The following is a 19276-nucleotide window of genomic DNA, read 5'->3' on the forward strand; positions in this document are numbered from 1 at the left end:
TCTACTTTGCAAAAAAAAAAAAAAAACAGAAAAAAAGAAAAGAAAAAAAAGAAAAGAAAAACAAACAAACAAACAACTAAATGCTATGATGGATGTGAACTTGGTATTGTATGAGGTTGTATTTAAAAGGTGCTAGAATATGAACTAATTTGGATCTAGGAAAATTGAATAATGCATTGATGCTTAATATACTGGTTTTTGACATCTGTAAATTGTGAAAGGTAAATGGGGCTGAGAAATGTAACAAGTGTTGAGCTAATTGGAACTGTGTATAAAACTCAGCTCATTGTAACTGAGGAGTTTCTCAGAGCCTCCCACTTCGTACCAGAGATTACGCCAGCTGCGTGGCCTTGGTACAGCTGAACTGCAGCAAGAAAAGAAAGAAGAAAAAAAAAAGAAGGAAAAAAACCTGTTTTCCTGCTGCTAAGCAGAGAAAGGGGGGCTTTACTCCCCCTGCTCTGTCCTTTTTTTTTTTCTTCTCTGGAGTATTGCCATCCATCCTTGTTGTGGCACTGTGTTTCTTCTCAGCTTTGAATCAGGGGTTGTTGGTGATGTTTATTTTTGCTTCTGTCTTGTCTCCTAGGTTTTGGCACGTCTGGGGAGAGAGCTCATCATTTTACTTCCTTGCTGAGGTCAGTCTTTTCACACTGGTCAGCTTTTGGGGGTCGGAGTGCTGAGTGCTTCTCTGGATCAGAGTGGTACTGATTTGGGTGTGGAGTGCAGCCAGGTTGGTTTGATGTGGAGATCGAACTGATTTGTTTTTATGCTGGGCTGGAGATTCTGCCATCTCAGATGGGGCGAGAGGGAGGTTTTATTCCCCCCTCAGCAATGTTACTGCTAGAGAACTGTAATACTGAATCAAGGAGTCTGAGGATTGAAATTTAAAGGCATTTCCAGTGGGTCCATAGTTCTAATGAAGCTGGGAAATTAAACCAAAATTTTTTTTTAATAGACTCATTCTGTGGTAACTAGTTGTAAGAGACTTCTTAGTAAATTCACTGTGCTACTTTTTGAGGTCATGGGAGAGAATGAAAGAAAGGTTGTTTTTTGAGACCAATAGAATGCCAAATTTGGAACAAAGTTTTAATACATGAATTATTGTATTTGCCAGAAAGCCCTATACCTCTCTTGGGTCAAGATTCATTATGAAAATTGTAAGCTCAAATAACATTTTCTGAGAATTCTGTTTAGTTGCATGTCCTACAAGAAGCGGCTTGGATGGTGCAGATCTGCTTGCTGCAAGTGAGAAATCTCCAAGGAAATTTCGAATGCTGTATTTCCACTAGTATTAACAGGCAATGTTTCGATAAAGCAAACACTACACTGATAGATCTGAAACACAACCTCCCTGGGTAGCCTGTTCCAGTGCTCTGTTACCCTCACAGTCAGACTTGCAGATTTGTCTATTTATAGCTACAACATAGAAAAAGCTGTGGCTATTGTGGGACAGTATGATGAGAATGCTAACAGACTGATATACCAATTGTTACTCTGATCAAGAAATGCAGGGAATTAATTGAAGTCTTAATAGGCTGTGATCCTTTTGTCATACATGTACCATTTGTGAAATTTAATTTTGATTTTTTATTTGCAATCTACATCCTTGTAAATTGCACTAGCTGATTTTTTTTAACAGCACAGCTTTTGGCATGCCTAAATGTAAATTGCTGCAGAACCTACAAGTCTTTAACATCAGGTCACGGACCATACTTGTAGTTGGTCTGATCCTACATACTTGCACAGTTTTTGTTGATGGTTCTGGGCAGTCTCATAAAGCTGTAGTGGTCTGGCGTTAAGATAACAACTGACATGATTCTGTAAAAATTATTGAAGGTTCAACCCAATTAGCAGAACTTGGCGCAGCTTTACATTACTTAAGAGTTTTTTAAGGAGGAACCTCTAAATTTGATTTGTGATTCTGAGTACGTAGTCAAGGTCCAGTGGAAGTATCTGATTCTGAACTGTTTTGTTTTTGTTTTTGTTTTAAACAAAAAGGGGGGAGAAGTAGGGAAAACACCACAAAACCAATTGTCAAAAGCATTGTATGTGTTGTATCACTTATATCTAAGTTGTGCACCCTAAATTTGCCCTGTGATGAAACACTTTGCAAGTGTGACCCAAAACCATGCTAAATCAGAAAGAACCTACATTAGTTATGGTCAAATCATTAGTTAATGGTAAATGGAAAAGGTCACATCGATTGATAACCTGGGGAAAAGGTTATGCTTGTGTCATTACAGGCCGAGGATTGAAGTGGATTCAACAAAGATGCAACGGATGCAGATGGACAGGAGGGAGATAAGTTGTGAGGACTGTTTCGGATGTAAACCATGGATCCTAATTCAGTGTTATGGATGCTCACAGACCTGGTGGTCTAGAAGTCTGTTAGCAAGCAGATGATGTACCTTCTGTGGAGAATGGCAATTTGAACAAACAGCAGGAGAGTCAAAAGGGTGATATTACACTTAGATAGTCAATGCAAAAATGAGGTAAAATTATGAGACATTCCTACCATAGTATCTACTGCACTCCTTCTCCCTAATCTAGCGGCTGGTAAAGCTTTAGGAGACATATCAAAGTTAAGCTATTGGTCTTTTAAACAGGCTAATCTAACTTCTGAGATACTAACTCAATTAATAGTAGATGTTGATGGTATTAAGCATGTTACACTTCAAAATCGTGTTGCCATAGGTTTTTGCTGTTATCGGAAGGACATGGTTGTGATGAATTTAAGAGAAAGATGTTGTATTAACTTGTTTAATCATTCTGGATCTATTAATAGTGCTTTAGACAAACTAAAACAGCACGCTAATAAGATTTTCATAGTAGAATTATGGTTTGACAAATGGTTTAAAAGCTTGGAAATAGGTGGGTGGTTGTTTGATTTTATTATGTAAGGCTTAGCTACACTATATGTAACTGTAATCGTTGTTGTTAATCATATGTTGTATGCTACAGTGTATTTCAAAGATGATTCCACGCGTTGTAAACAAGGCCTGGCTGGTTCAAAAACAAAAAAGGGGAATTGTGGGAGATTTGAGGGATTTTCTTGAGGTTGTTGTGTGGATGGGTTTCTATTAGATGGAGATTTATTTCTGAACTAGCCAAAGGAATCTCAAGGTCAGCTCAAAGGCTGAAAAACAGCACCCTGAATATAGCAGTGAGACTTGGGCACGTGGACAGCTCGTGAACATGAACAATATCCAATCAGTTGATGCATGCTTGGAGCGTGGACCCGTGATCAGGAAATAACTGCATATATAAGGAGGCTTGTTTCTGTAATAAATGGCTTCGCTTGAATTCGTATTGGATTGTGTGGAGTCCATGAGTTTTCACCCTCGCAGCAGAGGAATAAAACGATGCTGAATACATTTCAGCTCAAAATCACTAGTTCCTAACTATAAGATGGAACTTGGTGCATTTATGAAAGAGAGTAACTGACAAAGCTGCTGCAAGAGCAGCTATGTGACTGATTCGGTATCCTACTACCAGGCCTATATCCCTATCATCTTCAAAAAACAATTGCTTTCACTAATGTTTTGAAGGGAAAAAGCTTCCTTTCCCTAAAGTAGAAACATTTTTCTCGTAAGCATGCTTCCTCTTTCAAATGCTACAAAAATCTGTGTCACAGAATGCAAAAACAGTCTGTCAGTATGCACTTTTTTTTACAACTTTCAGAACATTTAATGTGTAGAACCTACCGAAGCACCATCTTTCTCATGATACTGAGTACCTGGTTGTCCTGGTTTTGTTAAAAAAAAGACCAGTTTATCTTTTAGTGATTTTTCCTTTCAGCTAAGTTCTTCTAAGTTCCTTCTAAGTAACTACATGTTTTCTTGGACACTGTGGTGCAGACTGATAAGATGACCAATGAAGTGCAGAAGCAGTTCATGTTTAGATTTATTACTATGGTAACCAAGGTTAACTGATAACGGGACATATTTGCAAGGAGGGGCGGACACAACAGGTGACTAAAACTGACTGAATATTCCATCCCATACACGTCATACACCCTATAAAAGAGGGAGATCACGAAGTTCTCGCTCTCTTTGACCATGGCCAGCATCTGAAGAGGACCCTGCCTGTCCGCCTGGGATCCAAGGACTAAGACCCTGCATCCCTGAATCCAATTCCGGTTTGTTGTGAAGTCCCACCCAGGATTTTCAGGTGCCTGCCCTGCAGCTGCTGGAGTCATGCCAACTCCGCATCAGGCAAAAATGCTATCCTGGGATAATCAGGATTGGTTTTGTATATTTTGTATATTTTGTATTATTTTCTCTATTTATTAGTAGCATTAGTAAAGCCTTTTTAAACCTTTCCAACTTGAAGTCCCTCTCAATTTTTCCTTCCTATCACCTTCCCTTAGCAAGGACTTTTTCTCCTATGTGAAGAGGGTAGAGGGTGGGGGGAATTAACAGAGAGCATCTGCCACAGTTTATTGTCGCCTTGCAATTAAACCATGACAGATTTAATTGATGGCCTGTATGGGGAAAAGATAAGAGAAACCGTGACACTGGCCAGTTCTTTGGAGTAAAGGAAGGACAAACCTGACTGAGGTGTAGCAAACAATGTATGACAGTATTCATTAAAAAAGTCCACCTGTTTGTTCCCCTTGGATGTAACATACAACAAGTGTAATCAATGTTGAGATGAAAAAAAATGCATAAACTTAGAGGCATGAGAAGTTTAGATATTTGTTTTCAACTGCCACAGAGTTACCAGCAGGTTATTACATGGAAATAAGGAATTCAGTATCCCTGATGTAAGGAACATTTAACAAAGAAACGTTGTTTTTACATAACTGAGGACCTGGCACCTGACCCCAGCAGGGGGGAAGGACCAAGAGACACCAGACTATGAATCCTTAATGTAAAACACAGTCTTTTCCTGGAATATACACTGATACCTGTATACATATTGATACATGTATTTACAAGTTAATTCAGGGGGAAGGACTGAGAGACATCGGACTATGAATTCTTAATGTAATACACAGTCTCTTGTGGAATATGTACTGACACCTGTATACATACCGATACCTGTAATTTAGGGGGAAGTGCAGCCAAAGTACCAGGAATCCATATCTTAAATAGATTGATAAGGGGAAGGGTATTGTGTGTGTCGGGATAGTCTGTAAACCATGAAGTACCCAACCAATAGGGAACAGGGGAGGGAAATTGCGGCTGGGATTTTGGGGAGATATAAGCAGGGGCTTTTTGCCCTATTAGGTGTGCCTGCCTTTAGGTAGAACACCCGCTCTTGCAAAATCGTTATTAAAATATACTTTGCCAAGAGATCCTGCCTGGGCCTATTATATTTGCAAAATAATTGTTTCCTACAGAACTGGGGGCTCGTCTGGGAGAAACGTCGTCATCTTGGGGGTCCCTATCGCTGAAGGTCAGGAAGGCATGCCCCGTTGATTTCAACGGTCCTGTGGATCATCGGTAGACCGACAGAAATCCTGAGGCTGTATTGAAAAAGGCAGATCCCTGAAAACCATAGGGGAAAGGGGAAAGGAAAAAGTGGTAGACACAATACAAGCGACCAGACAATTCTGTGCACAGACCAAGGTAAGAAAACAGACTGTTAAGTATTACTTTGGTGGTCGGGGGCATTCTGAGAGGAGAGATGAGGAGGAAGGAGAAGCCTCGGGACTCAGAATGGGAAATGTAAAGGAAAAATGATAACATTCCTCCATATGGTCCTTTAGGGAGGATGTTAAGGTATTGGGGAAACGTGTGATGTACAAAAAGGAAGGATAAATAGAAAATGATAAAGTATTGTGTTTTGTCTGGACAAAATAGCCCATAATAGAGTGGTATTCTGGCCAAAATACGGATCCAATGACAATTGGCTATGCAAAGATCTAAATTGGTACATAAAAAAAACCAAAACTGTAGGGGGTTTAAATCTTCTTCCATACCAGAGTGGGTTCGAGTCCCTCCCTTGTTGCAGCATGTTTTTGAATGCAAAGTGCGTGGCCTGATCAGTGTAAAGTGCACATAAAAGGGGGTTCAAGTCTCTCTCGAGAATGGGAAAATATCCTTTAGACGTAAACCGTTGACCAAGTCTGAGACTAGGATTGGATCCAGCCGCACCTAAACTCCTCTCTGAAGGAGTTTAGAAAGCAAGGGGGTCCTTTCTGAACCTCGTGACTCAACGGGAGGGTCTCCCTGAATTTTTTAGTGATGGGAAATAAAACTCGGCATAGAAAAGGGGACGCACTTGGCTGAGGTATTGCAAAATTGGGAAAATATTTATGGTACAGCAAGTTTGTCCAGAAAAGCATGAAATGACCTTATATTGAGAAGATTGGCAAATTGTAACGAAAAATCACCTAGAAAACAGATGTCCTGGACAAATGAATTACTGATATGTATAGGATGATTTGGCATATGACCACCATAAAGAGGATGGTCAAAAATGAGTATAAAAACCTGGAGAAGAATTTTAGCTACAGTTGAGAGTAATTTAACTAAGGTGCTTGCAGAGCTGTTCTCTGCTCTCTGTATCACCTCGTGATTCCCTCCCCAACTGTCTTTGTTGTCCTTACTGCTTTTGCAGGGCTTTACCCTGGGATTGCTAAGGTTATTCTGCAGTGCAGCCAGCAGCAGATGTGTGTGTGTATGTGTGTGTAGGGGAAGAAGTGTGAAAGGGGGGGGATGCACATGTGAATGCCCTCCAGTGTTACATGGATGCACCATCACCCCTGGCACCCTGGGGATTTGATTATGTGAGGAAATCAGACTCTTAAGGGAAGATGGGGATCGATGTGCATCATTATTTTCTAATTTTTTTCAGGATATAATCCATCCTGAGCTGAAGTTAACCTGTTATTGAGAGAGTTGATCTGTCCAGAAAGATCATTTAAAAGAATGTGGAACTAACCCTACAGACAGGGGGAAACTGGACTGCTGGGCCCCAAGGTGATTCTAATTGAGATTATAATAATCAAACAAACAGAGATAATTGCCAAACAGTGGTTAAAAATCTCATAAAAGCTTTTGAGTTTTTGAGGAGATAAGAGTAAATTGAACTGAAGTGCAGGAATGTAGACAGAAGCCAGAGGAGCGCCCCAGCACCGACTGGGGAAGATTTTTGGAAGGCTTTGTAATGAACTGGTAGCAAGTGTGTTTGTGGATCTGCGGAAGTATTTCAGAGAGCATGTGGCAGGTTGGCAGGAAGAATTTGCAAAAATTCTGAGTGTGGTCATGTTTGTGTATGATGGTCAGGAAGAGAAGCAGAAAGCTGAAGGAGATTGATTTGTTAGCAGCAGCTTTAGCTAGGAATTTGCAAGTGAAAGATAAAGATTGGAAGGGGAAAAAAACAAGATTTAGACTGAAGTCGGTGATAAAAATGAGAGAATGAGAGAAAATGGAATACTGTTATTGTGGAAATCTGGGATATTTACCCTTAGATGGCAACTGTTAGAAATGACTAAAGGAAGAAAACTCAATACACTTTTGTCCTGGTTTTGTTAAAAAACAAGTTTCTCTTTTAGTGAATTTTGCCTGTCAGCTAAAGCCTTCATATTAGCTGCATTTTCCTGGAGAACCCGACACATGTTTTGGTTAAACCTAGCAATGGAACGCAAACTTATTGATAAGCACGGATGGACATCTCGCGAGAGGGCCAACGAGAAACTGGTGACCGAGAGACTGATCAATGGTGTATAACATTCCATTCACGTGAATACTTCATATAAAAGTGGGAGATCACGAGGATCTCGGCCCTTTTGACCTTTTCCTTCCCTTTTTCCTCATGGCTGACATTAGGAGAGGACCCTGCTGGTTGTCCCTGCGAACTGAGGCCTAGTGAGAGACTGAATCCAGCTCTGGTTGGCTACAGAGTCTAATCCAGGACTTTGGGTTGCTGGTTCTGCAGTTGCTGAGACTTTCAAGATTGGTTTTGTATATTTTGTATTATTTTCTCTATTCTTATTAGTAGCATTAGTAAAACATCTTTAATTTTTCCAACTCTCTTCTCTCTGTCCTTCTTTCCCTCCCGATGGCCTGTCCTGAGTGGGAATCGGGGAGAGGGAGGGGCAAAAGGGGGGAGAGGGGGTTAACAACACATCTCTCAAGGTTTGATTGTCACCCCACAATCTTAACCCTCGAAAGATAATTGGCGCCCAACGTGGGGCGAGATAAAGGGGTAAATTTGGAGATTTTTGGCTTTTCTACTGCTCTGACATACCTTTCAATTTTCTTGACGTGGTGCCAGTTCATAGAGTTGTGATACTTGCGCGTCTGTTTGCTTTGGATATTATTTAGTGGTATTAAGGCAAAGTGAATTACATTGATTTAAAGATGTTATGGCAAAAGTTGTATCAGTTATTTTCTACATTGTGCTCACTGATCCCATATCTGTGTTGGTGTTTCTTTCCGAATCGAAGTATTCATTATATAACAACAAGAAACTGGACAGCGGTCATGATGATTCTGTGTGGTTTGGCACTGGTTTATTTCATTATACTGCAGTCGTTAATGAATTTCTACTCGATTTTGCTTTACCTTGAAAAACCTCCAGGAGAGATTAAAGAGCAGTATGGCTCTATATTTGCTAATTGGTCAAGCGAATCTTTAGAAAGGCTGACTAACAATACTTTTGTTTTTTCGCTAGGACAGTTTGCAAATGTTTTAGAGAACTTTGAATATCCTTGGAACTTTGATAGAACTGTGATGGTGTTATCTGTTTTGCTGAATGTGTGTCAGTTTGTGTTACTGTTAAGAGAAATGAGGTTCAATAGGAGGTTTGCGTCTCTTTTTAGTCCTGAGATTTGCAGTGCGTCTTCGGAAGCTTTAGCGAAAAGCACTCCTAGCCGCTCGAGAAAAGGCAAAACAGCCAAAGCTGCTGCTGCAGCCACTGCCCCCCCAACTGCGGCTTCACAGGCTGAAGCTACAGCTCCTCCGCAGAGCTCCTCTGCCAAGGTCGCTGCAGATAACATTACCTCTCCAGCCTCAAAGGCTAACAAGGCAGCCCCCTCTTCTTCACACACTGCTCACTGTTGCTGCTGTAACCACAGCAATCACTGTGACAGTCATTCAGACTCTGGAGATGAATCAAATGATGGTGAACCCATATCAGCATCAGTTGCCGGTCGTAAGAAAGTCACTAGAAAGACTACCCGTGCAGTAGGTGATGGCACAGGGCCAACATCAACCCAAGGGCCATCGTCAGCACAGGGAGGAGATGAAGTGACCACCACTCGGTCCTTTTCTCCAGGTGAGCTGAGAGATCTGCGAAAAGACTTCAGTCGTCGTGAAGGCGAGAATATTTTAACCTGGCTGCTGCGATGCTGGGACAATGGGGCAGAAACAATTGAATTAGAAGATGGTGAAGCCAGGCAGCTGGGATCTCTGTCAAAAGATTCCACCATTTATAGGGCAATTTCAAGACCGTCTAATGCCACTACTCTCTGGACCCGACTCCTGGCAGCTATGAAAGTCAGATTTCCCTACAAGGAAGATTGTATATCCAAGTTAGGGAAATGGAATACTATGGAGAGAGGTATCCAGTTCCTGAGAGAATTAGTTGTGCGAGAGATCAACTATTTTGGATCAGACAACCAAGAGGGGACAGACCCAGATAGAATCAATTGTACACGATCTCTGTGGAGCAGATTTTTACAAAGTGCACCACCTGCATATGCTAAGTCATTGGCAGGAATGGTCTGGTCAGCTAGAGGTGTACAAGAAATTAATGAAGTGATTGAGCAGCTCCGTGACTTTGAGGACAGCCTTGCTGGTTCTCTACGGGCTTGTGTCTCCGCTGTGGAGAAAATGTGTGAAAAATCTGATGACCGGTTTGAAAAGCTGCTGCAAGAAATCAAAGAGCTCAGAGAAGACTCGTACCGTTCACGACCTGCACAAACCTATGTTTCAGCTGTTAGGAGAAGGCGTTTCCAATCTCGAGAGAGAGGACAGAGGCAGCCCGCAAAAAGAGGTTCACTGTGGTTCTTCCTACATGAGCAGGGAGAAAACATGAATAAGTGGCATGGAAGGCCTACCTCAGAACTTCAAGAACGAGTACGTGAGATAAAAGGAAAAACTCCTAGGAAGGTGGCTGCTCCAGTTTACAAAAGGAGCAGAAGAGATTCTGATGCTCTTGAAGGAACCTCTAATTCACACCCAGAGACTGTGCAAAACAGAAATTAGAGGTGCCCTGCCTCCAACCAGGTGGAGGAAAGGGATAACAGAGTTTATTGGACTGTACAAATACTATGGCCTGGTACAACGCAACCCCAGGAGTACAAAGATTTAGTGGACACTGGTGTTCAGTGCACAATAATTCCTTCTAATTATAAAGGAACACAATCCATCAATATTGTTGGAGTGACTGGGGGATCCCAGGAACTGACTGTTGTAGAGGTTGAAATGAGCCTAACTGGAAAAAACTGGCAAAAGCATCCCATTGTGACTGGTCCAGATGCTCCGTGCATCCTTGGCATAGACTACCTCAGGAGAGGGTATTTTAAGGACCCAAAAGGGTATAGGTGGGCTTTTGGTATAGCAGCTGTGGACACTGAGAAAATTGAATAGCTGTCTGATTTGCCTGGTCTTTCAGATGATCCTTCTGTTGTAGGACTGCTGATGGTTGACGATCAGCAGGTGCCAATTGCTACCACGACGGTGCATCGCCGACAATATTGCACCAATCGAGACTCTTTGATTCCTATCCAGAAGCTGATCCGTTAATTGGAAAGCCAGGGTGTGATCAGTAAGACTCGCTCACCTTTTAACAGCCCAATCTGGCCAGTGCGAAAGTCTAGTGACGAGTGGAGACTAACTGTAGACTATCGTGGCCTGAATGAAGTTACACCACCACTGAGTGCTGCTGTGCCTGACATGCTAGAACTGCAATTTGAACTGGAGTCAAAGGCAGCCAAGTGGTATGCTACAACTGACATTGCTAATGCATTTTTCTCTATTCCTGTAGCAGCAGAGTGCAGGTCGCAGTTTGCTTTCACCTGGAGGGGCATCCAGTACACGTGGAATCGCTTGCCCCAGGGGTGGAAACACATTCCTACCATCTGCCATGGACCGATCCAGACCACACTGGAGCAAGGTAAAGCTCCAGAACACTTGCAATATATTGATGACATCATCGTATGGGGCGACACAGCGAAAGAAGTCTTCGAGAAAGGTGAGAGAATAATTCATATTCTTTTGGATGCTGGTTTTGCCATAAAACGAAGCAAGGTCAAGGGACCTGCACGAGAGATCCAGTTTTTAGGAACAAAATGGCAAGATGGTCGTCGTCAGATCCCAATGGATGTGATCAACAAAATTGCAGCAATGTCTCCACCTACTAATAAAAAGGAGACACAGACTTTCTTGGGCGTTGTAGGTTTTTGGAGAATGCATATTCCTGACTACAGCCACATTGTGAGCCCTCTCTATCGAGTGACTCGTAAAAAGAACCAATTTGAGTGGGGCCCGGAACAACGACAAGCCTTTGAACAAATTAAGTGTGAGATAACTCATGCGGTGGCCCTTGGACCAGTTCGGACTGGACTAGATGTTAAAAATGTGCTCTACACCGCAGCCGGAGATAATGGACTTACCTGGAGCCTCTGGCAGAAAGCACCAGGAGAAACCCGAGGTTGACCCTTAGGTTTTTGGAGTAGAGGATACAAAGGATCTGAGACCAACTATACTCCAACTGAAAAGGAGATACTAGCAGCATATGAAGGAGTTCGAGCTGCTTCAGAAGTGATCGGCACTGAAGCACAGCTCCTCCTGGCACCTCGACTGCCGGTGCTGAGCTGGATGTTCAAAGGGACTGTTCCCTCTCCACATCATGCAACCGAAGTTACATGGAGTAAATGGATTGCACTAATCACGCAACGAGCTGAAATTGGAAGTCCCAATCGTCCAGGGATATTAGAAGTGATGACAGACTGACCAGAAAGCAAAGATTTTGGGATGTCTCCAGATGAGGAGGAAGTAACATGTGCTGAAGAAGCACCACCGTATAATACTCTTTCAGAGACTGATAAGTAGTATGCACTGTTCACAGATGGATCCTGTCGTCTTGTAGGAAAACATCGAAGGTGGAAAGCTGCTGTGTGGAGTCCCACACGACAAGTTACAGAAGCCACTGAAGGACAAGGTGAATCTAGTCAATTTGCAGAAGTGAAAGCCATCCAGCTGGCTTTGGACATTGCTGAACGAGATAAGTGGCCAATACTTTATACTGACTCATGGATGGTAGCAAATGCCTTGTGGGGGTGGCTACAGCAATGAAAGAAAAGCAACTGGCAGCGCAGAGGTAAACCCATTTGGGCTGCCACACTGTGGCAAGACATTGCTGCTCGGCTAGAGAGCCTGCCTGTGAAAGTTCGTCACGTAGATGCTCATGTGCCTAAAAGTCGAGCTACCGAGGAACATCTGAACAACCAACAAGCGGATCAAACTGCTAAGATTAAAGTAGCTGAGGTGGACTTGGACTGGCAACATAAAGGTGAACGTTTCCTAGCTCGGTGGGCCCATGATGCTTCAGGGCATCAAGGTAGAGATGCAACATACAAATGGGCTCGCGATCGAGGGGTGGATTTAACTATGGACACTATTTCACAGGTTATTCATTAATGTGAAACTTGCGCCGAAATCAAACAAGCGAAACGGTTAAAGCCTGTATGGTATGGGGAGCGATGGTTAAAGTGTAAGTATGGAGAAGCTTGGCAGATTGATTATATGACACTTCCACAAACACGTCAAGGTAAGCGTTATGTACTTACAATGGTGGAAGCAACCACTGGATGATCGGAAACATATGCCGTACCTCATGCTACAGCCCGAAATACTATCTTGGGCCTCGAAAAGCAAGTCCTTTGGCGGCACAGTACGCCAGAAATAATTGAATCTGACAATGGTACTCATTTCAAAAACAGTATTATAGACAATTGGGCCAAAGAACATGGTATTGAGTGGGTATATCATATTCCATATCATGCACCAGCCTCTGGGAAAATTGAAAGGTACAATGGTTTGTTAAAAACTACACTAAAGGCACTTGGTGGTGGAACCTTTAAAAACTGGGATTCACATTTAGCAAAAGCCACTTGGTTGGTCAACACTAGGGGATCAACCAATCGAGCCAGGCCTGCCCAATCAGAAATTCTTCATACTGTAGAAGGAGATAAAGTCCTTGCAGTACACATGAAAAATATGTTAGGAAAGGAAGTCTGGGTTACTCCTGCCTCAGGCAAAGGCAAACCCATTCGTGGGATTGTTTTTGCCCAGGGACCTGGCAGCACCTGGTGGGTGATGCTTAAAGATGGAGAAGTTCGGTGTGTACCTCAAGGGGATTTGATTTTAGGTGAAAATATGCAATACTGAACTGTATGATGTGAATTGCTGCACTAACAGTGTTTAATAAGTGTCTTTCAGATCAAGACAATGGTGATGAAACAAGAGCTAGCTTCTTCGAGTGGTGCCTGACACCTTCTTCGAAGTTGGTGTCTTTAACCCACAAACAGTGGTCATGAGATGCACTTGTATCATTTTTCCTGCCCTGGGAGACTGTTGTGACAAAATGAACTTAATGAACCTTAATGGCCTGTCCTGAGTGGGAAGGGGGGAGAGGGAGGGGCAAAAAGGGGGAGAGGGGGTTAACAATACATCTGCCAGGGTTTTATTGTCACTCCACAATCTTAACCCTCAACAACTTTGGAAAATCAGAGGGGCTGAAAATGTTTTTCGTGGTGGGGTTGCTTTTTTTTGTGGGGAAACTTGTTTAAATCGCAAAAGGACATATAATTGGTAAAGTAGGAAGTAATGAGGTCTAGTTTTTAGTAGAAACGGAAGCTACCCTATCTCTTCTAAATTCTACCCTAAAAAGATCTAAAACTGAAGAAAGAGTTGTAATAAATGGGGTAGCAGGGGGGAAGGAGAGACGATTATTAATAAATTCCTATTTGTCATAATAAGAATTAAAAGTGTACGGGGAAGGAATATATTAGTGGAAGATTCCCCAGCTTATTCATTAGAGAAAAATATTTTACAGGCTCTGGGTGATAGTAATCAACCTTACAAGATGTTTCTTTCTATGTTCCCGTATGGAACAGGACAGGACAGGACAGGATGGGCCTTGATGGTTCTACCCTGGATATCGCTGGATCTGTTACAGTTGTATTAATATTAGGATAGCAACCAGTCCTGTAGCCATAGATCTCTTGTAATCAGTAACCAAACTCTGTTCTTAAAGCTGACATAGATTTACGGTATATTCTTATAAAGCAGGTAACTGTAACCGAGCCTTATTCTTAAGGTGGACATAGATTTACGATATATTCTTTTAAAGTTGGTACCGTAGAAAATAACTGATAATTATAGCATCTTTTAGATAGGAAGTTTGTGTTAGAATAGGCGTGGAATATGCTAATGGTTGTCAGGGGTGTAATGAATATGTATGTGACTGTATGGTCTGAATCAGCTGTTCAAAGCCAGCTTTGGGTGCGAACCCCTGGTTTCCCAGCGCTGAAATAAAGCACCGCATATAACTAAGTCTGTGGTTATGTGTCCTGATTGCTAACATGGGTGTGGAAACACAGTTACTGCCTGGGGGGTGACAAGGAGAAAATTTGAAAGCTATTATATTACCTGGAAGTTTGTGTTGGTTTTGGCTGGGGTGGAGTTAATTTTCTTTCTGGTACCTAGTATGGGACTATGTTTTTTGATTTGTGCTAAAAACAGTGTTGCTAATACAGAGATGTTTTTGTTATTGTTGAGCAATGCTTGCACAGAGTGGAGGGTTGTTCTGTCTCTCACACACTGCTCCACCAGCAAGTGGGCTGGGGGGGAAGTGACAGCCAGTGGCACACTTATCTAAGCTCTTAGACACAGTGTCTCGAGGTTGGCCAGTGTGTGCAAACTACAGCAGTAACCGCTCTTCTGGTGAAAGAAAGCAGGAAATTAAACCCTGCTGCTTTCCTGTGGAGAGATGACAATGGGCTGCAACTCTTCATAGATGGGTCTTCAAGGGTAATTCAGGGGAAAAGACACAATGGGTGTGCTATCATTGAAGGTGTGAGTGGTGAAATAAGAAACGGGAAGGTTGCCTAATAACTGATCAGCTCAGACATGCCAGCTATAAGCTGTCATTCAGGCACTGTAAATGTTAGAAGGAAAAGAAGGTACCATCTGTAGTGATTCTAGATATGCATTTGGAGTAGTGCACATCTTTGGGAAAATCTGGGAAGAATGTGGTCTAATTAATAGCAAAGGGAAAGAATTGGTTCATGAAGAACTAGTTAGACAAGTGTTACGTAATCTGATGTAACCAATAGAGGTGGTTGTAGGACACGTTAATGGCCATCAGAGGGGAAACTCCTTTTGTGCCAGGGGAAACTGGTTAGCAGATGAAATGGCCTGAGAAGCAGTCTTAAAACCTGAAGCAATAACTGTAAGTTATCTCACGACCGAGGTCCTGGTCCCGCAAGAAATTCCAGTTTTCAATGAAACATAACAAGAAGTCCTTCAAGAATTAGGAGCCAGGGAACAGAGTGGGAAATGGGTACTCCCAGATGGTAGAGAAATGTTAAATAAGCAAACCATGAGGGAGATATTAGCAATTTTACATCAGGAGAGTTACTGGGGAACACAAGTAATGTGTGACATAGTGTTACAAAAATATAGGTGTACTGGAATTTATACTATAGCCAAGCAAATTTGTGAATGATGTGTGGTTTGTAAAAAAGTAAATAAAAAGGCACTTAGGAAGCAGCCTGCAGGAGGGTGGAGTCCAAGTTTATGACCCTTCCAAAATATTCAAGTTGATTTCACAGAATTACTTGCAGTTGGCTGAATTCAAAACTTACTAGCGTTTGATCATCTTACCAGGTGGGAAGAAGCTTTCCCCGTGAGCACTGCCGTGGCGGCAGTGGTAGCAAAAGTGAAATAATGGATGGACCTGCACAGTTTGAAACTAAGGATTTGTTTCTCAAAAACTGTATACTTGGGTTGTCTTCTATCTTCTCTCAGGCACCAAGGGCTTCTAGCACAAATTCTGCCATTAGAGTTTGCAGCTCACAAGTTTCAGCCTGGAAACTGGGTCCTGGTCAAATCCTGGAAAGAAACTAAGCTTCAGCCAGATTGGGAAGGAGCATTTCAAGTTCTGCTGATCACCGAGACAGTGGCACGACCAGCTGAGAAAGGGTGGACTCATTACATATGGATTAAAGAGCCAATCGAACCTCCAAAGGACAATGAGTGGCAAGTACTGACAACTGATGACCCCCTTCGACTAAAGATACAGAGATGAAAATGAAATGCAACTGTTGGGGATCATTAATCCTGTATTATGTACAATTTACAAATGGGTTACTTAACATAAACATCACTGAAACTGAAGGTTCCCTAAGAATTTGAGTAGATGATTGCCAGATCCTTAACTGTGGGAATGTACAGAGCTAAAGAGAATTGAATTATGAAAACAAACACGTGTCCAAGGGGACTGAGTCTAAGTATGATTTAAATAAGTGCACAGTTTTTGTTGCTGTCTCTCAGTGCCCCTCCTGGTACAGTGTTATCTGGACCACAGAGTTTAGGGGATGAACAGTGAGCAATGAACGGTTATAGAGTTAAAAAGAAAAATTACCCTATCTAAAGGACAATCTCTCCCGGGATGTGAGTCTCTGCAGTGCAACCCTTTGCTAATTACAATACAGGGAGCAGATGATTCAGTAAGTGGGGTTTATGGATCATGAATAGACATTAGTAGAAAAGATGCCCTGGGAAGGTTCAAAATATATGGAGATACAAATGCCTGGGTAGAATGGATCAAATGTATGGTGCAAAGCCTAAACAAGAGCAATTGCTATGTCCGTGCATCAGGAAGGCCTGTGGCCCAAGTGGTACCCTTCCCTCTGGGATGGAGCAAAGATTGACAGGGGATGGAGTGCATCTTAACCTTATACCAAGACTCTACGGCATAGGGAAATAAGTCGTGTCATACTCTCTCCCTACTACTTCCAGCTTTGCAGGGAAAAATATCAAAATTCCCCTGGCATTTTCAGGAATAATTGGAAATCATACTGCCTGTCTCTCACAACGGGGCAGGAATGATACCAAGTTCCTAGGAACATGAGTAGGTGTGTAGAGACACAGGAAGTTGGTCCTCATATGTCCTCAAATGCTTCTTGAGTGGATCTTTGGTGGTACTGTGGGAAGATGACACTTCATTCCATTCTACCCCCCACTGGGAAGGTACCTGTGACATTGTACAATTGGCAATTCCTTTTACCCTGGCATTTGAACACTGTGATTCATCAGGGCAACAGAAAAAGGAGTTTAGGGTTTTCCTTTGATGACAGAGTTTATCTCGATTCGATTGGGGTTCCCAAAGGGGTTCTCAATGAACAGAAAGCAAGAAATCAAGTAGCTGTGGGTTTTGAGTCCTTTTTGTTTTGGTAGGTAACTACAAACAAGAATGTAGACTGGATAAATAACATTTATTATAACCAATTATTTATAAGTTATACTAGACTGTAGTGGCAGAGGCCCCCCCCCACCCCGTGGGGATGGGGTTGTCGCCAGCCTGGCTGAGAGGTGAAGCCAGAGACAAAAGAAACGAAAGGAGTCCCATTAGAAGGTAACAATGAGTGAGCAATCACTGGACATGCACGTGCAGAGCGCGTGGACAGTACATGCAGCCTATCACTTTATTGTATAGCGCGTGTTACAACCAATCACATTGCTGCAAGGCATGTGGACAGGGCAGCTTTGGTATAAAGCTAGTCCGGTCCAACAATAAAGTGAACTCTGTGAACATCACATTGGTGTGTCAGGTTCTGTCTCTCGCATGGAAAAGCAACAATAGACAAGCAGTTAAAGGAATCACCGAACAATTAGATGCTACTAGTAGAATGGCATGGGAAAATAACATGGTCCTAGATGTGATGTTGGCAGAAAAAGGTGATGTATGTATAACCAGAGCTTTGCAAGGACAACTTTAGCAGAAGAATTGGCTGAGAATTCAGGTAAAGATAGTCCACTCATGGGACTGTTAGAATCTTGGTTTGGAAAATGGAAAGAAATTATAGTATCTGGTTTTACTTCTTTAATCATAGTAGCAGGAGCACTAATTTCTATAGTATGCTGCATCATTCCGTGTGTCCGAGGACTTGTTAAACACCTTATTGAGGCAGCTCTATCAAAGCAAATGCCTTTAGGGCCACTGCCATACTCAGATAAAATGATCCTGCTAAAAGAAGAAGAAGAAAGAAGGAACAGCAAATGCATAACTCCAGAAGAAAAATGTGAAATCATGTTGTCTAGGCTTGAAGCCACCTATAGAACTGTACCATAAGAAAATGCAAAAACAACAAAAGTATAAAATAAGGAGAGGAGGAAATTGTAAGGAACATTTAATGAAGAACTGTTGTTTTTACATAACTGAGGACCTGGCACCTGAGCCCAGCAGGGGGAGAAGGAGCAAGAGACATCGGACTATGAATCCTTAATGTAAAACAGTCTTTTCCTGGAATATATACTGATACCTGTATACATACTGATACCTGTATTTACAAGTTAATTTAGGGGAAGTGTAGCCAGAGTACCAGGAATCCATATCTTAAATAGATTGATAAGGGGAAGGGTACTGTATGTGTCAGGGTAGTCTGTAAACCCTGAAGTACCCAACCAATGGGGAACAGGGGAGGGAAATTGCGGCCGGGATTTTGGGGAGATATAAGCAGGGGCTTTTTGCCCTATTAGGTGTGCCTACCTTTAGGTAGAACACCCGGTTATTTAAATATGCTTTGCCAAGAGATTCTGCCTGGGCCTATTATATTTGCAAAATAATTGTTTCCTACACCTGATCAACCATGCACTGCTGCCTCATTTACAAACTGACATACAACCAGCTTCAAAGAATTGCTGTCACTGTTGTTAGACAACTAATATGATTTTCTGAAATTGTGTATTTAAACTAAAGAAAAATGTCAAAACCAATATTTTCAGAAAGGATGTAAAAGCAGGAACACGTTAGTGGGGAAAGAGCCAGCAACAGCCACAACTGCTTGTCACAAAGCCTCTTCAGAAAAAGCATGATGTACATGTGCCACTGCTTACACAACACAGGTAAAAATAATCTGCTCGTGAAATGATGAAAAAAGCATTTTACGGGTTGTGATTGGCAACTGATGAAGGGACAAGTTCCAAAATTTGTCATAAGTCTGAAACACATAAATAAAAAAAAAACAAATACGTGGAGTTTGTCACAGAGATGTACAAAGAGTTCAGAAGTTAAAAATCTCTGACTCTTTATAAGG

The 19276-nt window shown here is 42.1% G+C and overlaps 1 pseudogene; it reads right to left on the minus strand.

Moving 5' to 3' along the window:
• The window catches only part of LOC136114489 (erbin-like), a 65879-nt pseudogene that overhangs the window by 24426 nt on the left and 22177 nt on the right, over positions 1–19276 (minus strand).

The sequence above is a fragment of the Patagioenas fasciata genome, chromosome W, assembly GCF_037038585.1.
Source record: "Patagioenas fasciata isolate bPatFas1 chromosome W, bPatFas1.hap1, whole genome shotgun sequence".
Classification (NCBI taxonomy): domain Eukaryota; kingdom Metazoa; phylum Chordata; class Aves; order Columbiformes; family Columbidae; genus Patagioenas; species Patagioenas fasciata.